The sequence below is a fragment of the Setaria italica genome, chromosome VII (assembly GCF_000263155.2).
Source record: "Setaria italica strain Yugu1 chromosome VII, Setaria_italica_v2.0, whole genome shotgun sequence".
NCBI classification, from domain to species: domain Eukaryota; kingdom Viridiplantae; phylum Streptophyta; class Magnoliopsida; order Poales; family Poaceae; genus Setaria; species Setaria italica.
Genome location: NC_028456.1, coordinates 3,062,596 through 3,063,306, shown reverse-complemented (window position 1 = coordinate 3,063,306; position 711 = coordinate 3,062,596).

Sequence of the window (711 nt, the reverse complement as noted above, 5' to 3'; positions counted from 1 at the left end):
CCGCCACCACACACTGCACCACCGGCTGCCGCCGCCACCACCGCCACCACACACTGCACCACCGGCTGCCGCCGCCACCACACACTGCACACACTGCTACCGCCACGCCCCGCTGCCGCACGACCTGCCCGCGCCGGCCGCCTCGACCCGCCAGCCACCTCGACCCGCCCCCGCCGCCGCCACGCCCCCCCCCCTCCCCGCCGGATCCGGGGAAAAAGAAGGGTGCCAGATCCGGGGAAGAAGGGCGCCCGGTCGGGGAAGAAGGGGAGGGAGGGGCACCAGATCCGCCCGCCACGCCCCGCCTCCACCGGCCGCCATGACCTGCCGCCACCTCGACCCGCCCGCGCCGGCCGCCTCGACCCACCGCGCCTCGACCCGCCCCCGCCGCCGCCACGCCCCCCCCCCCCTCTCCCAGCTGGATCCGGGGAAGAAGAAAGGGCGCCAGATCTGGGGAAGAAGAAGGGCGCCATATCCGGGGAAGAAGGGCGCCCGGTCGGGGAAGAAGGGGAGGGAGGGGCACCAAATCCGGTCTCTTCGCCCCGTCCCCACCGGCCCCCATGACCCGCTGCTGCCTCTACCCTTTCCCGTCACCGCCCCTCGCCAAATCCGACTGGGGTATGGAAAGGGGACGGAGGGGCTCCATGTTCGGGCGGACTTCCCTCCCCCTATTGGGCGTCATAACACAACGAGTCTTTCAACCTTGCCTGTGTA